Raw genomic sequence first — 18882 nt, forward strand, 5'->3', positions numbered from 1 at the left:
TCATCTATTGATAGAAACTTAGGTTGCTTCCATATTTTAGCTAATGTAAATAATGCTGCACTGAAAATATGGAAATACATGTTTTCTGATTTAGTGTTTTGGGTTTCTTTGGATAAATACCCAGAAGTGGAATTGCTGGATACTTCTTTGTGTCTTGCCATATTTCCTTTGTTTTAAAGTCTGGTATAGGTATTGCTACCCCAGCTTTTTTGATTGTTTGTTTCCATTTTCATGAAACATCTTTTTCCATCCCCCCCCCCCTTTTTTTTTTTTTTTTTTTTTTTTTTAGTCTGTGTGTCTTTCAGTCTCAAGTGAGTCTCTTGTAGACAGAGTTTGTAAGGGTCTTGTTCTGTTATCCATTCAGCCTTCATATGTCTTTTGAATGGAGCATTTAATCCATTTGCATTTAAAGTAATCATTGGTTGATATGAATTTATTGTCATTTTATTATTTGTATTTTTGATCTTAAAAATATTCTTCTTCAAGAAGACCATTTAACATTTCTTAGAATACTAGTTTAGTGATCATGAACTCCTTATCCTTTTCTTACCTGGGAAGCTGTTTATCTCCCCATTGATCCTAATGATAGCTTTGCTGGGTAGAGTAATATTGATTATAGGTCCTTGCTTGTCATCACTTTGAGTATTTCTTGTTGATCCCTTCTGGCCTGGAAAATTTCTGTTGAGGAGTCAATTGACCATCTTATGTTAGTTCCCTTGTAGGTAATTAAGTGCTCTTTTCTTGCTGCCTTTAAGATTCTCTCATTGTCTTTAACCTTTGGCATTTGAATTATGATGTTTCTTTTTTTCCTTTTTATTGAATTTATGGGAGTGACACTTGTTAACAAAATTATACAGGTTTCTGGTGAACAATTCTATTTCATATCATCTGTATAATGTATTGTGTGTTCACCACCCCAAATACAATCTGTCTTGGTGTGGGCCCTTTTGGGTTCATCTTGTTTGGGTCTCTGCACTTCCTGGACTAGTATGTATATTTCCTTTATCAGGTTAGGGAAGTTTTTGGCCATTATTTTTTAAAAATAGGGTTTCAATTTCTTGCTCACTCTCTTCTCCTTCCTGCACTCCCATGATGCGAATGTGGGTACTCTTGAAGTTGTTCCAGAGGCTCCTTATACCATCCTCATGTTTTTAAATTATTTTTTCTTTTTGCTGTTCTGATTGAGTGTCTACTGTTTCCTTATCTTCCAAATTTCTTATTTGATATTCTTATTCAACTACTCTACTGTTGATAGCATGTAATGCATTCTTCATTTCAGTTAATGTATTTTTAATTTCTGACTGGTTCTTTTTTATGTTTCTATTTCCATTTTTATGTTTCCTATCTCTTTGTTGAAGTTCTCACTAAGTTTATTTACTCTTCCCTTAAGTTCATTGTGCATCCTTATAACCATTGTTTTGAACTCTACAGCTGGTAGATTGCTTGTCTCCATTTGGTTAGTTTTTTTCCTGGAGTTTTGTTCTGTTCTGTCATTTAGGACATATTTCTTTGTCTCCTCATTTTGGCTACCTGCCTGTGGTTTATTTCTATATATTAGGTAGAGCTGTTACATTTCCCGGGTTTGATAGAGTGGACTTGTGTAGTAGGTGTCCTGTAGGGTCCAGTGACACAGCTTCCCTGATTACCCTAGCTGGGCTCTCCAGGTGCTCCCACCTTGTGGGCTGAGTATACCCTCCTCTTGTAATTGAGCCTTGATTTCTCTTGGCACCACAATAGGACTGATATACTCCCAGGCCAAATGGCTGTAAGGACTGGCTGAGACCACCATGGAGGATCTGCTGTGCAGGGCTGGCCCACAGAGCAGGACTTACTTCAGTGGGGTTCTGGTGTCTGCTAAGTGTGTCACTTGTGGTGGTTTGAATTGGCCTAAAGCTGTCCATCTGGTGTGCTGGCTCTGGGGCTTCCTACGAGGTTCAGGTCAAAGTCTGTCTCCATCTGTGTCTTGCTCAGGGTCACCCAGCATGAGCTACAAAGTGATCTGAAGATGGCTGCTTCTTGTGCTGGGTTTGGAGATGCCCAGGCAAGGCCAAACTATGAAATAAGGCTGAATACTGCTAGTGTTGGGCCTGGGGTCACTTAGCAAAGATCAGAGGCTGCCTGTTTGAGAGATTTTAGGAAAGTTGAAGCATGTTCCAACACAGGCCAGTACTATGGAAAAGCCAGTAGAAACAGTTTGGGAGGGCCTGCAAGTTGGGTGGGGCAGGGGTCTCAGGGAATTACTAGGTCAAGGTGAACAGTGTTAGCCAGGTTGATGGAGACTCAGATATGCCAGCTCCATGTGTGTGTGTGTAAACTCAGAAAAGGAACAATGTCCTCTGTTAGCACTTCTTTTGGAGAAAGTTGCCCTTCTAGCTCTCATTCTGATGCCAGACAATTCATTTCCTCCCTCTATGTCTCTGGTGCCTTTAAAAAATTAAATTAATTAATCAAGTAATTTTTATTATTATTAAATTTAATTTATCTTTATTGTTGAAAGTATTACAGATATCCCCATTTTTAAACTACAGCTCCAACGCTGGAACTCAGAGTGAGTGAATCTGAGTAAGTCCATGTGAGTGACCTTTAAGAAGAATACCTTGGACTCCAGCAGCCCTCCATCTCACTCAGCCACAATCCCCACTGGTTTTCACTGCCCAAAGTAATAGTAACTTCTCTTCCTGGCACTGGAACCCTGGGCTCAGGGGCCTGGTGTGGGACTAGGACCCTTTACTTCTCAGGGGAGACCTTCTCTAGCATTTCTTTTTTTTTCTTAGATTTTACTTCTTTCTGCTTATATTACACAGATATTTTTACATGTTGTCTACTTTTTGCCTTAGATCCTCAGCACATTAATCATGGTTGTTTTAAATTCCCAGTCTGATCATCCCAACATTCCTGCCATATGTGAGTGGAGTTCTAATGCTTTTGTTATCTCTCAAACTGTGTTTTTTGTCTTTTAGTATGCTTTGTAATTTTTTGTTGAAAGCTGGACATACTATACTGTGTAAAAGGAACTCTAGTAAATGGAGCTTTAGTGATGTGGTGGGGGGAGAGGAAGCATTCTATAGTTCTGTGATTAGGTTTAATTCTTTTGTGAGCCTATGCTCCTGGGCTGTGAACTTTAAAAGTGTTTTTCTTACCCTTTGAGACAGAAAGAGGGACTTGGAGAGTATTATGCTAATCAATATAAGCCAGTCAGAGAAAGACAACATCACATGATCTTACTTATATGTGGAATGTAATGAACAAAATAAAATGATGAACAAAATAGATCCAGAGACATGGATGCATAGAACAGACTGGCAGATCTCAGAGGGGAGAGGGTCAGGAAGAGATTAACCAAAGAACTTGTATGCATATATGCATAACCCATGGAAACAGACAAAAGTGTGATGAAGGCCTAGGGTGGGCATGTGCAAGGGGTGGCAGGTCAATGGAGAAAAAATGAGACATCTGTAATACTTTCAACAATAAAGAGAAATTTAAATAAAAAAGCAAAAAAAATAAATAAAAGTGTTTCTCAGTTTTATCCTCTTCTTAGTTGAGACAGGATGGTTAGGGGAGCAGGAGTTGGATATTTCCCTTCCTCCAAGTTAGTGAAACTCTGATAAAACTCGGGAATGTTAAGCTCTGGTAAAATAGTTTCTCTTTAGGGCAGGCCTTATTAAAAGGACAAAATCCTCTGGTGTATTTCATAATGGTTATATTTTCCCTCCTCTAGTGGGAAACACAAGGAGATTTTTCTTTCATATACACTGTGAAAACCTGGTAGAGTTCCTTGAGGTAAAACTCATAGAAGTGTAGGGACTTTCCTACAAATTGGCCTTCCCTGGAGTTTTTAACTTTCAGACATGTCCACACTGAGCCTCCTGCGATTTGTAAATTCATTAATTTGTCAGTTCAGATTTTTCCTGTCTTTGATACTGGTTTCCATATGGTATTCTGCTCCAGTAAGTTGTGATTATATGTATACTAGAGGCCTGGTGCATGAAATTTGTGCACAGGGGGAGAGAGGGTGTCCCTCAACCCGGCCTTCACCCTCTCCAATCTGGGACCCCTTGGGGGATGTCCGACTGCCAGTTTAGGCCTGATCCCTGCCGTTGGACATCCCTCTCACAATCTGGGACCACTGGCTCCTAACCGCTTGCCTGCCAGCCCGATTGCTCCCTAACCGCTCCCCTGCCTGCCTGATCACCCCCAACTGCCCTCTCCTGCCGGCCTGATCACCCACAACTGCCCTCCCCTGCCGCGACCGGCCTCCTCTGCTGGGACCTGCCTCCTACGTGTGAGGCGGCAGAGATGCCGGAACCGGCCTCCTCCGAGCTGCGCAGAGCCTCAGGACCCCCAGGCCTCACCACGTGGAGTGGCCACTGGGCCCCGCCTCCACTGCGTGTGCGTGGCCATCTTGTGATAGCGTCATGTGAGAGCATCGCATGAGGGCATCGCGCAAGGGCATCGCACAATGGCGTGATGACACCTAGGCTTTTATTATATAGGATTTCTCTCTCCCACTCCAATTTTTGGGGGCAGTGGTTTTCCCTCACTTCTCTGATAAAGGTAAGAAAAATACTTTATTTTTCATCTTGTTCAGACTTTTAGTTGTTAGAATGAAGTGACAACATCCAAGCTCCGTACATGCTGGACCAGAAACCAGAAGTATCTGCACTATGTATTTTTCAGTTAATAATTTATCTTGTAAATTGTTTCATATAACAACATTCAGCACCTCTGTGTTCTCTTTAACAGGTGCATAGTAGTTCAATATATGAATATATTATCATTTAATAATCTCCTATAGATGAGTGTTTAGGCTCTTTTAAATTTTTGGTTATAAACAATACTGTAATGAATATCTTTGTACATACTTTTTTGCATATATATGCAGATAGATCCATAAAATAAGTTGTTGATACAAAGGATGTAGACATCATTGCTAAATATTCCTGTATAGCAATGGTTCAAATTTAGGTTCTATCCAACAATGTATGTGTGCTCCATTCATCAATGTAGTATATTATCAAAACATTTAAAAAATCTCAAACAGTATAGTTGAGATTTGCCATGTAATAAGTCAACATAATTTCTATCTTGCCCACTTTCTTTTTGTGAGGATTGACTAAGATAACAGAGGTGACAGAACTTGAAAAACAGTATAGATATCTTGTAATTTTTGTGGTACTCTAATAATTAGTGAATTTCACAATTTTTAAAAAATTGTTTGACATTTATTATTTTCTTTTCTGTGAACTCTGTTCATGACTTTCCCTTATATTTCTATTAGTTTGGTTATCTTTTTCTTATTGGTTTATAGGAGCTCTTTATATGTTAAGGAGATTAGCCTTTTGTTGTGTGTATTGCATTTATCCATTTTCCCAGTGTGTAACTTTCTTTTTAATTTTTAACAGTATTTTCTTTACATGCAGAATTATGAAAACATTTAGGTGGTTAAATTTATTAGTTTTTCATCTGATGGCTTCTGGATTTTGCGTTATGCTTAAAAAGACCTATTTTTGCTGTTTTTATACATTGGCTTTTTATGTTCCAATTTTTCATTCACCTGGAATTTATTTTCATATAAATTGGGAATTAGGGATCCAACTTGATTTAGCATTATTTTTTCAGGTTACTAACCAGTAGACCCAATTTTAGCTTATGTTATTTTAACTAAATATTTAAACATTTTTTATTTTTACATAGCTTTTCAGTAATCATATTTTATTTTATCAATATTGTAATAGTAATATGTAGAAAACCAGTTAGCAGTAGCTTCCAATTTTTGTTATTATATCTTGTGCTACAATAGCTTTCAGCATGTATATATTATTTCTGATGAGTTATTTTTTCTGGAATACATTATTAAGAGTAGAATAATTGATTTTGCTAAGTATAATCATATTGCTTTCCAAAAGTGTGGCAGTTATTAATCCCACCATTGATTAATAAAAGCTTATTGGTTTGGAGTGTTATTTTTTTATTAGTTTATTAAGCTGAAAAAAGGGAAAACCAAAGATTGCTCTAATTGTAATTTGTTTGAATATTAGGGGGTATGAACACTTTTTTGATGTTCATTTACTCTTTTCACTTAGTGAAAGACCATGTGTTTTGCGGTCAAACAGATCTAGATTTATTTATTTATTTATTTATTTATTTATTTATTTATTATTTTTTCGTCTTTATACCCCTCCAAAAACCACAGTACCCCTCCCTGTGGGTAACCAGCATATCCTTACAGAGCAGTTCTATACACATAAACACAATTACACGTACAGCTGATTCTCATTGTTTGTGGTAGTTCTGTTGTATAAAGTTACCACAAACACCAAATTAACAAACACTGAACCGTTGCACTCGGGAAATACAGTATTAGGTTCCTGCGAGCCTCTGGTCACTGCATTTTTTAAAAAAATTTCTTTATTGATTAAGGTATTACATATGTGTCCTTATCCCCCCATTACCCCACACCTCCCATTCATGACCCCACCCCCCTGTTGTCTGTGTCGATTGATTAGGCTTATATGCATGCCCACCCTCCCCTACCTTCCCTGAGGTTTGACATTCTGATTGATGTTTCTCTGTCTCTGGATCTATTTTTGTTCATCAGTTCATGTTGTTCATTATATTCCAAAAATGCGTGAGATCATGTGATATTTATCTTTCTCTGACTGGCTTATTTCACTCGGCATAATACTCTCCATCTCCAACCATGTTGTTGTAAATGGTAAGAACTCCTTTTTTTACAGCAGCGTAGTATTCCATTGTGTAGATGTACCACAGTTTTTTAATCCACTCATCTGCTGATGGGCACTTAGGCTGTTTCCAAATCTTAGCTATGTTGAATTGTGCTGCTATGAACACAGGAGTGCATATATCCTTTCTGATTCGTGTTTCTAGTTTCTTAGGATATATTCCTAGAAGTGGGATCACTGGGTCAAATGGGAGTTCCATTATTAGTTTTTTGAGAAAACTCCATACTGTTCTCCACAGTGGCTGCACCAGTCTGCATTCCCACCAGCAGTGCACAAGGGTTCTGTTCTCTCCGCATCCTTGCCAGCACTTATCATTTATTGATTTGTTGATAATAGCCATTCTGACAAATGTGAGATGGTACCGCATTGTTGTTTTGATTTGCATCTATCTGATGATTCGTGACTTTGAGCAGGTTTTCATATGTCTCTTGGCCTTCCTTCTGTCTTCTTTCGAAAAGTGTCTATTTAGATCAATTGCCAATTTTTGATTGGGTTGTTTATCTTCTTTTTGTTATGCTGCATGAGTTCCCTGTAAATGTTGGAGATTAAACCCTTATCGTTGATATCATTGGCAAATATGTTCTCCCATGCATTGGGGTTTCTTGTTGTTTTATTGATGGTCTCCTTTGCTGTGCAAAAACTTTTTATTTTGATGTAGTCCCATTTGTTTATTTTCTCTTTAGTTTCCATTGCCCTAGGAGCAGTGAAGAAATTGCTTTGGCATATGTCAGAGATTTTTCTGGCTGTGGATTCTTCTAGTAATTTTATGGTTTCTCATCATATGTTTAAGTCCTTGATCCATTTTGAATTTATTTTTGTGTATGGTGTAAGTTGGTGGTCTAGTTTCATTTTTTTGCATGTATCTGTCTAATTTTCTCAACACAATTTGTTGAAGAGACTGTCTTGACTCCATTGTATGTTCATGCCTCCTTTGTCAAATATTAATTGAGCATAGTGGTTTGGGTCGATTTCTGGATTCTCTATTCTATTCCATTGGTCTATATGTCTGTTCTTGTGCCAGTACCAGGCTGTTTTGAGAACAGTGGCTTTGTAATACAGCTTGAAATCTGGTATTGAGATCCCTCCTACTTTATTCTTCTTTCTCAGGATTGCTGTGGCTATTCAGGGTCTTTTTTTATTCCAGATGAATTTTTGGAGAGTTCTTTCTAGGTCTGTGAAATACGCCGTTGGTATTTTAATGGGGAGTGCATTGAATCTATAGATTGCTTTGGGTAGTATGGACATTTTGATGATGTTGATTCTACCAATCCATGAACATGGTATGTTCTTCCATCTGTTTACATCTTCCTCTATCTCTTTTTTTCAGTGTCCTGTAGTTTTCCACATATAGGTCTTTTACCTCCTTGGTTAGGTTTATTCCTAAGTATCTTAATTTTTTTGGTGCGATGGAAAATGGGATTGCTTTTTTAGTCTCTCTTTCTGTAAGTTCACTGTTGGTGTATAGAAATACCATAGATTTCTTGGTGTTAATTTTGTATCCTGCTACATTGCCGAATTCATTTATTAAGTCTGTTAGTTTTTTGATAGAATCTTTCCGGTTTTTTATGTACAATATCATGTCATCTGCAAATAAGTACAGCTTTACTTCTTCTTTTCCAATTTGGATGCCTTTTATTTCTTCTTCTTGTCTAATTGCAATGGCTAATACTTCCAGTACTATGTCAAACAAGAGTGGTGAGAGTGGGCATCCTTGTCTTGTTCCTGTTCTTAGGGGAAATGGTTTTAGTTTTTGCCCATTGAGTATGATGTTAGCTGTGGGTTTATCATATATATAGCTTTTATTATGTTGAGGTATGATCCTTCTATTCCCACCTTGTTGTGAGTTTTTATCAAGAAAGGGTGTTGGATTTTGTCAAATGCTTTTTCTGCATCAATTGATATGACTATGTGATTTTTATCTTTCAATTTGTTTATGTGATGTATCACATTTATTGATTTGTGGATATTGTACCATCCTTGCATTCCTGGGATAAACCCTACTTGGTCATGGTGTATGATCTTTCTGATGTACTGCTGGATCCGATTTGCTAGAATTTTGTTGAGGATTTTGGCATCTACATTCATGAGGGATATTGGCCTGTAATTCTCCTTCATTGTGTTGTCTTTATCTGGTTTTGGTATTAGGGTGATGCTGGCTTCATAGAAGGAGCTTGGAAGTGTTCCTTCCTCTTGAATTTTTTGGAATAGTCTGAGGAGGATAGGTTTTAGTTCTTCCTTGAATGTTTGGTAAAACTCTCCTGTGAAGCCATCTGGCTCCGGACTTTTGTTTGCCGGAAGCTTTTTGATGACTGCTTCAATTTCTTTCATAGTTATGGGCCTATTGAGCTGTTAAGATTCTTCCTGATAGAGTTTTGGAAGGTTATATTTTTCTAGGAATATGTCCATTTCCTCCAGGTTGTCCATTTTGTTGGAATAGAGTAGTTCATAGTATTTTTTAACAATCCTTTGTATTTCGGCAGAATCTGTTGTTATTTCACCTCTTTCATTTCTGATTTTGTTTATTTGGGTCCTCTCTCTTTGCTTCTTGGTGAGCCTTGCTAGAGGTTCATCAATCTTGTTTATCCTTTCAAAGAACCAGCTATTGGTTTTGTTGATCTTTTTATTTTTTTGGTCTCAATGTTGTTTATCTCCGCTATGATCTTTATTATGTCCTTCCTTCTGCTTACACTGGGCTTTTCTGGTTGCTCTCTTTCTAACTCTTTGAGTTGTAGGGTTAGGTAATTTATTACCATTGCTTCTTGTTTTTCTGCAGTAGACTTGTAGAGCTGTGAACTTCCCTATCAAGACTGCTTTCGCTGTGTCCCGTAGATTTTTTTTAAAATTTAATAAATCTTTATTGTTCAGATTATTACATTTTTTCCTCTTTTACCCCCCATAGCTCCCCTCTACCCGGTTCCCACCCCTCCCTCTATCCTTACCTCCCCCCACTGTCCTCATCCATAGGTGTACGCTTTTGGTCCGGTCTCTTCCTGCACCTCCCACACCCTTTTCCCCCCGAGAATTGTCAGTCCATTCCTTTTCTATGCCCCTGATTCTATTATATTCACCAGTTTATTCTGTTTATCAGATTTTATTCACTTGATTTTTAGATTCACTTGTTGATAGACATGTATTTGTTGTTCATAATTTTTATCTTTACCTTTTTCTTCTTCCTCTTCATAAAGAATACCTTTCAGCATTTCATATAATACTGGTTTGGTGGTGATGAACTCCTTTAGCTTTTTCTTATCTGTGAAGCTCTTTATCTGACCTTCAGTTTGAATTATATCTTTGCTGGGTAGAGTAATCTTGGTTGTAGGTTCTTGCTATTCATCACTTTGAATATTTCTTACCATTCCCGTCTGGCCTGAATAGTTTCTGTTGAGAAATCAGCTGACAATCGTATGGGTGCTCCCCTGTAGGTAATTAACTGTTTTTCTCTTGATGCTTTTAATATTCTTTGTCTTTTGCTCTTGGAATTTTAATTATGATATGTCTTGGTTTGGTCCTCTTTGGATTCATTTTGTTTGGGTTTCTCTGCACTTCCTGGACTTTAAGTCTATTTCTTTCACCAGGTGGGGGAAGTTTTCAGTCCTTATCTCTTCAAATAGGTTTTCAGTATCTTGCTCTCTCTCTTCTTCTGGCACCCCCATAATTTGGATGTTGGTATGCTTGAGGCTGTCCCAGAGGCTCCTTCCACTATCTTCAAGTTTTTGGATTCTTTTTTCTTTTTAGCTTTTCTGGCTGAGTGTTTTTCGCTTCTTTGTATTTCAACTCTTTGACTTGATTCTTGTGGTCCTCTAGTCTGCTGTTAGGTCTTTGTATAATATTTTTTATTTCTGTCAGTGTATGTTTAATTTCTAGTTGGTCCTTTTTCATATCCTCGATGGTCTCGCTAAATTTATCGGCCTTTTCTAGGAAATTCTGAAAAACGTATAATCATGGTTTTGAACTCTATATCCAGTCGTTTGTTTTCTTCCATTTCTTTCATTTGTGATCTGTTTCTTTGTCTCCGCATTTTCTTTGCTTCCCTGAGTTGGTAGAATAGCTTTGTGTGGTAGGTGTCCTCTATGGCACAGTGCCTCAGCCTCCCCAGTTACCTGAGGTCGACACTCTTGGTGCACCCCTTTGTGGACTGTGTGCTCAACCTTGTTGTAGTTTAGTCTTGATTGTTGTTGGTATCACTGGGAGAAATTGACCTCCAGGCCAATTGGCTGTGATGATAAGCTGTGTCTATGCTGGGAGAACTTCTGTGCTGGAAACACCCTTATGAGATAAGACTTGCAAAATTGCAAAAGCCTCTGTGCTCAGCTTGCATGGGGCGGAGTTTCAGGGCAGAGCAGACAGCCTTGGCTTCCCATCAGCCCTGCACTATGAGGCCCCTGGGTCTCAGTGTCCCTCAGTAATCACTTCAAGCACCTCTGAGAGAAAGCCACCCTCGAGTTTCAACCACTGCCAGACAGTTCAGTTTCTCCCCGAATGAGTTGGGGTTCCCAGAAACTTGCCCGGAACTGGAGTTCAGCGCAGTCGAGAGCTTCAGTCTCCCTCCCACTTTAGAAAGCCAGCCACGCACTCAGCCTCCCGTGCATTCAGCAGTCAGTCCTCTCTGTGCACGCGCACCTCTGGACCTCTGCTTTCCGCAGCTTCTGAGTCTCAGTGTGCTTTCTCTTTTTCTGAGAATCCAGTTTACATCCGAATGAGTCTGATTTCTCAGCGTCTCGCCTTGGACTGGAGTTCAGTGCAGTCGGGAGCTTCCTTCTCCCTCCAGCTTTAGAAAGCCAGCCGCACTCTCAGCCGCCCGTGCACACAGCAGCCCATCCTCTTTGCGTGTGTGTCTCCGTACCTCAGCCTTTTGCAGCTCCTCTGAGTCTCAATGTGCTTTCCTCTTTTCTTCTAGTTGTAGAATTTCCACTCAGCCTGCTTTCCTGTGGTTCTGCATGGTGTCTGTTTTGTCTTTTAGTTGTAGTTTTGATATTGTTGTGCGAGGCAGCAGCTTAGGTGTTTACCTATGCTGCTATCTTTTTTGCTTCTCTAGATTTTGGATTGTTGTGTTTTCATTGGCATTTGTTACCATGATATTTTTTATTTCTTCCTTGATCTCTCTGGTAACCCAGTCATTGTTTAATAGCATGCTGTTTAGTCTCCATGTGTTTAATTTTTTGGATTGTTTTTATTGTAGTTGATTTCATTTTTATGCCACTGTGATCTGAGAAGATGCTTGATATGATTTCTATCTTCTTGAATTTGAAGAGACTTTTCCTATGACCCAACATATGCTCTATCTTTGAAAATGACCCATGTGCATTTGAGAAGAATGTATATTCTGTGGCTTTGGGGTAAAATGTTCTGAAGATGTCAATTCCATCTGGTCTAGTGATTCATTTAGGATTTATGTTTCTTTGCTGATTTTTTGTTTAGAGGATTTGTCCAATGGTGATAGTGGGGTATTAAAGTCTTCTACTATGATTGTATTGCTGGCAATCTCTCCTTTGATATCCTACAGGAGTTTTTTTTTTTTTTTCAATGTATTTGGGTGCTTCGGTATTGGGTGCATATATGTTAACCAGAGTTATTTGTTCTTGTTGGATTGCTCCCTTTAGTATTATGAAGTGGCCTTCCTTATCTCTTGTTATGTCCTTCACTTTGAGATCTAATTTGTCAGATATAATCATTGCTACCCCAGCATTTTTTTACATTTCCATTCGCCTGGAAAACCTTTTTCCAACCCTTCACCCTCAGTCTGTGTGCATCTTTTTTTCTGAGGTGGGTTTCTTGTAGACAGAAGATATATGGGTCATGTTTTCTTATCAAATTCGTTACCCTATGTCTTTTGATTGGGGCATTTAATCCACTTACATTTAAAGTTATTATTGATAGGTACTTATTTGTTGCTATTTTTATTCTTTACCCTTGTGTTCCTCATTTGCTTTTTATTTCTTTTCTTTTTTTTCAGCAGACCCTGTAGCATTTCTTGCATTGCTAGTTTGTTGGTAATAAACTCCCTTAGTCCTTTTTTGTCTGTGAAGCTCCTGATTTCACCTTCAATTTTGATTGATAGCCTTGCTGGGTACAGTATTCTTGGGTTCAGACCCTTCCTTTGCATGACTTTGTATATTTCATTCCATTCCTTTCTGGCCTGATGAGTTTCTGTTTAGAAATCAGTCGCTAGTGTGATGGGGGTTCCTTTGTAGGTAACTTTCTGTTTCTCTCTGGCTGCTTTTAATATTCTTATTTTGTTATTGGTGTTTGCCAATTTAATTATAATGTGCCTTGGCATCAGTCTTTTAGGGTTCATTTTGCTTGGCACTCTGTGAACTTCTTGGATTTGTGTGGGGTTTTTTTCCCCTATATCAGGGAAGTTTTCTGTCATTATTTCTTCAAACAGGTTTTCTATTCCTTGCTCAGCTTCCTGTCCTTCTGGAACCCCTATTATGCGGATGTAGTTTTGTTTCATGTTGTCCCAAAGTTCCCTTAGGCTCTCCTCCTGCTTTTGAATTTATTTTTCTAGAAGCTGCTCTACTTGGGTATTTTTTTCTACCTTGTCTTCTAGCTCACTGATGTGGTCCTCTGCTTCTTCTAGTCTACTCTTGATGCTTTTTATTGAGTTCTTTAAAGCAGCAATGTCATTTTTCCTTTCTTCTTGGTTCTTCTTCATTTCCTCTTGGTTCTTACTCATATTGTCGAATTTTTCTTCCATTTTTTTCAGTGTCCTTATGACCATTTCTCTGAATCTCTGAATTCTTTCTCTGACACGTTGCTTGCTTCCATTTTGTTTACTTCCTTTTCTGGTGATGCCTGCTTTTCTTTCATATGTGGGCTGTTTCTTTGTCTCCCCATGGTCTCTCTTCCCTGGGTGTCTGGTTATGTAGTTCTCTCTCTTCTGCTTTGATTTAAAGGCACAAAATACAACTCAACCAGGTATAACACACAAGGTACTGAACAGAAATGTAGTCACGATATCAATAACCCCAAATAAAGGTGACCACCAGAGAGAGGCAAATTAGGGGATAGGAGAGAAATAAGAAGAGAGAAACAAAAAAGAAAAGAGTGCCCAAATGAAATTGGGAAAAGGAAAAAAAAAGCAAGAGATAAAAGAAAGAGAATAAGAAAGAAAAGGGAACAAACTATATATATGGGAAGAAAACTCCAATAGAACAGCCACTAATCCCCGTGAATGCCAGCAACAAGTACCTGGAGATGAATGCAAACTACAAACAACAACTAATATCAAGTGAGGCAAGGGAAAACAGAAGTAAAAAACAAACAAAAACAAATGAAACAAAAATACAAAACAAAAAATAATAAACAAAACAATCTCACAAAGAAGCATAAAAAATCGATATAATCAACATTCAAGCAAACAACAACAAAAGGACAGAGAGAAAAACAATTTTTTGGATAGTAAAGACAGAGATGAGAGAGGTGTGTATGAACTCGGAGCAGGGGATTGGAAATTAGATATACAAGTAGGGTGAAATTTTAATAGGGGTAAAAAGAAAGAATAGGGAGAATCTAAAGCAGGAGAAGGGTAAGAGAAACAAGACAACAAATGGGGAAGGTTAGGAAGAGAGTGATGGCATAAAGGTAGAGTTCAGATAGAGTAGAATGATGCTAAAGGAAAGATGAAAATAGAATTTAGAACACTAATCTCAAAGTCAAATAAAGAGAAAATAAAATGACACTTTTTAAAAAAACAGGTAAAATATTAGTTGTAATAATACTGAGTTAAAATTAAAATGTAGTAATTAAAAAGGTAAAATTAAGTGAGGAAAAAAGAAAAAAATTAGTTTCTTAAGTGAAAGATGAAAAAAAATAAAAAAATAAAAAATAAAATGTACAGTAGTGAAGGTCATTCATTTCCTCTATTGTTCTGTTTGGCACTAATGTTTCCCAGTCAAGACAGTATTGCAGTTCCCTGTGTTCCACTGCTCCTCAGTGTTGTAAGCGAGTCCTGATTTTTAAGCAGGCAGTGTGTCTTACTCTCTTATATTCCTTTCTTTGTGATTATACAAGAGTCAATTTGTGATTCAACCCCTGGGTGGCAGTGTTTCTGGATTGATCTTCTATAGGTCCTTTCTAGCCTGTCCTTAGATCCTGCTTTCCCTGTGGCACTCAATACCGGTTTGTGGGAGTGGGTTGCCCCAGAGCTGGTTCTCCAACGGTCACTCCCCACTCGGATTCCCAGGTTCCAGAAAAACAACTTCCCCCTGCAGTCTCCTAGGGTTTCCCCAACTGGGTGATCCCATGCACTGGGCTCAGCAATCAGAAGCAAGGATTTAAAGAGGAAAAAGCGCAAGTGTGCGAACTCCGGGGCTGCACGTAAGTCTGCGCAGTCCTTCCTTCCATCCCCCCTGCCGCCTGCCCGGCCCCGTGTCCAAACAGCCAGCACACTTTAAAAATTTTTAGGCTGTCCTTCTGCATCAGATCAAAATGGGTTGCTTTTTAGAGATCCCCTTTGTTAGCAGCTCTGAGGACCTCCTTCCACATTCACAGATCATGCCAGCCCCACCAGTCACGGACTTTTCTAGGCGCAGACTTCCCCCGGTCCTCCAGCTCCCACAGTGCGTGCGTTTCTCTGTCCTGCCAGTACCAGAGACCTCACCTTATCCCAGGTGAAATCTGACCTTTCTGTGGTGGAGTGTAGAGCTCCTCTGAATCTGTGTGTTTGCCCCAAATTGGGACCGGTGCTCTGGGGTTCACAGCTGTTCGGTGGGTGCCGCAGTTGTAGATTTTCAGGCTTCTGATAACATCCACTTTCTCCTTCAAGATGGTGCGGTCTCCGCGTCCAAGTGGGTCGCTCTGGGAGGGATCCCAGCAGCAGTGGGGGCTGCCTGGTCAGGGGAGCCCCGTCCAGCAGCCCCCCACCTTCTCCTGGAGTATATCTGTCCCTTAACTCACCAACAGACACTCCACGTGTGACCCTCAGCTGTTCTTTCTATCTGCTCCGGGACAAGGCTTGGGACATGTCTGTCTATTCTGCTGCCATTCCCCCCGACAAACAGATCTAGATTTAAATTCAGCTCTACCACTTCCTAGCTTTGTTATTTCAGTTGAACAAAACGTGTATAATAACACTTGCTGAATAAGGATTTTTGACCATCATATATGTGGCATATACAAAAACTAACTTGGAGACTGATTAAATGAAAATATCTATTATTATTATTTCTCTTAATGTGAATTATTTATCATATATTTGTGTGAAAAATTATATTGAGAAGAAATACTAAAGAGGCTGGATGAGAACTGGCATAGGGATAGGAGTCGTATTAGTCATATGAGCTTAACCAAATCACTTAACTGCTTGAGTGTTATTTGCCATGTAATAAGTCAACATAATTTCTATCTTGCCCACTTTGTTTTTGTGAGGATTGACTAAGATAACAGAGGTGACAGAACTTGAAAAACATTAATGTCAAGTATTTTTACTATTACTATTATTATGAGTAAAAGTGGATGTTCAGAATCCCTATAGCTCAGACTGTTTAATTTGAGATGCTGTCAGTGTGGACTATGGTTCTCTTCGAGAGCTCTCCATGTCAGCAGTGATTTAATGTGAGGAGGGGAGTAGGATTTTATTTTTATTTATTTTTTTTTCAAATTTTTATTAAGGTATTATATGTGTACATATCTTACCATAGCCCCCCACCCCCACCCCACTCCCATACATGCCCTCACCCCCCAATGTTTTGCATCCGTTGGTTACTCTTATATGCATGCATACAAGTCCTTCAGTTGATCTCGTATTTCCCCCACCTCTCCCTAACCTTACCACTGTAATTTGACAGTCTGTTTGATGCTTTACTGCCTCTGTAACTATCTTTTTGTTCATCAGTTTATAATGTTTTTCATTATCCCCAAATGAGTGGGATCATGTGGTATTTTTCTTTCATTGACTGGCTTATTTCACTTAGCATAATGTTCTCTAATTCCATCCAAGTGCCTACAAATGGTAGTAATTCCTTCTTTTTTATGGCAGCATAGTATTCCATTGTGTAGATGTACCATAGTTTTCTGATCCAGTCATCTGCTGACGGGCACCTAGGCTGTTTCCAAATCTTAGCTATTGTAAATTGTGCTGCTATGAACATAGGGGTGCATATATCCTTTCTGATTGGTGTTTCTGGTTTCTTAGGATATATTCCTAGGAGTGGGATTACTGGGTCAAATGGGAGTTCCATTTTCAGTTTTTTTGAGGAAACTCCATACTGTACTCCACAGTGGCTGCACCAGTCTGCATTCCCACCAGCAGTGCACGAGGGTTTCTTTTTCTCCACATACTCGCCAACACTTGTCGTTTGTTGATTTGTTGATGATAGCCATTCTGAAAGGTGTGAGATGGTATCGCATTGTTGTTTTGATTTGCATCTCTCGGATAATTAGTGACTTTGAGCATGTTTTCATGTGTCTCTTGGCCTTCCTCCTGTCTTCTTTCCAAAAGATTCTATTTAGGTCCATTGCCCATTTTTTTATTGGATCCTTTATCTTCCTTTTATTAAGTTGTATAAGCTGCCTGTAGATGTTGGAGATTAAACCTTTATCAGTGATACCATTTACAAATATGTTCTCCCATACAGTGGGGTTTCTTGTTGTTTTGTTGATGGTTTCTTTTGCTGTGCAAAAGCTTTTTATTTTGATGTAGTCCCATTTGTTTATTTTCTGTTTGGCTTGCATTGCCCTAGGGGCAGTATCACTGAAAAAGTTCTTTTGGCATATGTCTGAGATTTTTCTGCCTGTGGATTCCTCTAGTATTTTTATGGTTTCCCGTCTTATATTTAAGTCCTGTACCCATTTTGAGTTTATTTTTGTGTATGGTGTAAGTTGGTGATCTAGTTTCATTTTTTTGCATGTATCTGTCCAATTTTCCCAACACCATTTATTAAAGAGACTGTCTTGACTCCATTGTATGCTGATGCCTCCTTTGTCAAATATTGAATGCGCATATTGGTTTGGGTCGATATCTGGATTCTCTATTCTGTTCCATTGATCTATATGTCTGTTCTTGTGCCAGTACCAGGCTGTTTTGATGACAGTGGCTTTGTAATACAGCTTGAAATCTGGTATTGAGATCCCTCCTACTTTATTCTTCTTTCTCAGGATTGCTGTGGCTATTCGGGGTCTTTTTTTATTCCAGATGAATTTTTGGAGAGTTCTTTCTAGGTCTGTGAAATACGCCGTTGGTATTTTAATGGGGAGTGCATTGAATCTATAGATTGCTTTGGGTAGTATGGACATTTTAATGATGTTGATTCTACCAATCCATGAAAATGGTATGTTCTTCCATCTGTTTACATCTTCCTCTATCTCTTTTTTCAATGTCCAGTAGTTTTCCACATATAGGTCTTTTACCTCCTTGGTTAGGTTTATTCCTAAGTATCTTAATTTTTTTGGTGCGATGGAAAATGGGATTGCTTTTTTAGTCTCTCTTTCTGTAAGTTCATTGTTGGTGTATAGAAATGCCATAGATTTCTTGGTGTTAATTTTGTATCCTGCTACATTGCCGAATTCATTTATTAAGTCTATTAGTTTTTTGATGGAGTCTTTTGGGTTTTTTATGTACAATATCATGTCATCTGCAAATAAGGACAGCTTTACTTCTTCTTTTCCAATTTGGATGCCTTTTATTTCTTCTTCTTGTCTAATTGCAATGGCTAATACTTCCAGTACTATGTCAAACAAGAGAGGTGAGAGTGGGCATCCCTGTCTTGTTCCTGTTCTTAGGGGAAATGGTTTTAGTTTTTGCCCATTGAGTATGATGTTAGCTGTGGGTTTATCATATATAGCTTTTATTATGTTGAGGTATGATCCTTCTATTCCCACCTTGTTGAGAGTTTTTATCAAGAAAGGGTGTTGGATTTTGTCAAATGCTTTTTCTGCATCATTTGATATGACTATGTGATTTTTATCTCTCAATTTGTTTATGTGATGTATCACATTTATTGATTTGTGGATATTAAACCATCCTTGCATTCCTGGGATAAACCCTACTTGGTCATGGTGTATGATCTTTCTGATGTACTGCTGGATCCGATTTGCTAGAATTTTGTTGAGGATTTTGGCATCTACATTCATGAGGGATATTGGCCTGTAATTCTCCTTCATTGTGTTGTCTTTATCTGGTTTTGGTATTAGGGTG

The sequence above is a fragment of the Plecotus auritus genome, assembly GCF_963455305.1.
Source record: "Plecotus auritus genome assembly, chromosome: X".
Taxonomy (NCBI): domain Eukaryota; kingdom Metazoa; phylum Chordata; class Mammalia; order Chiroptera; family Vespertilionidae; genus Plecotus; species Plecotus auritus.